Below are 655 nucleotides of genomic sequence, written 5' to 3'. Positions count from 1 at the left end.
GTGGTGGGCTGGCCCGTGGCTCACTCGGGAGAGTGCAGTGCTAATAACACCAAGGCCCCGGGTTCGGATCCTTTAAAAAAAAAAAAAAAAATGATGACCGGTAAGGGGATCTTAACCCTTGGCTTGGTGTTGTCAGCACCACGCTCAGCCAGTGAGCGAACCGGCCATCCCTATGTGGGATCCGAACCTGGAGCCTTGGTGTTATCAGCACCAAACTCTCCCGAGTGAGCCACGGGTCGGCCCTCCCTCTCATTCCTGAGATGTCAAGTGTGTGAGAGAAGGTGAATCCCCCTGCCGCCCTCCTGCCCTTCTCCAAGTCCCAGCTCCAGTTGAGGGCTGTGAGGGCAGGTCAGCCCCTGGGCTCCCTGACCTGGCCCGTCCTGAGTAGCTGGTGCTGCAGCTCTGCTGGGTGTGGGAGGAACTGTGACTCACTTTACAGAAGAGGCCGTGAGCACAGAGAGGTGAAGTGACTGGCCCTCAGTCACACAGCTACTAGCCCCAGAGTGGGATTCACCTGGCCGTCTTCCCCAGTCCATGTTCTCCCACTGTGCAGAGGCCTGGCCTGCGGGACTGTTTTAGTCCGTTTTGTGATGCTATAATGGAAATACCTGAGACTAGGTGATTTATAAAGAACAGAGGTTTTTTTTTTTTTTTT

At 55.0% G+C, this 655-nt stretch overlaps 1 protein-coding gene across 2 annotated transcripts in view; it reads left to right on the top strand.

The window, feature by feature from the left end:
* Nucleotides 1-655, top strand: part of LOC103588089 (chromosome unknown open reading frame, human C1orf159) — a 25942-nt gene that overhangs the window by 21902 nt on the left and 3385 nt on the right. The window lies entirely within an intron of this gene.

Source organism: Galeopterus variegatus, unplaced genomic scaffold, assembly GCF_000696425.1.
Source record: "Galeopterus variegatus unplaced genomic scaffold, G_variegatus-3.0.2 Scaffold524, whole genome shotgun sequence".
NCBI classification, from domain to species: Eukaryota; Metazoa; Chordata; class Mammalia; order Dermoptera; family Cynocephalidae; genus Galeopterus; species Galeopterus variegatus.
The sequence above is the reverse complement of the archived record's forward strand: the minus strand, read 5'-3'. Positions and strand labels throughout refer to the sequence as shown.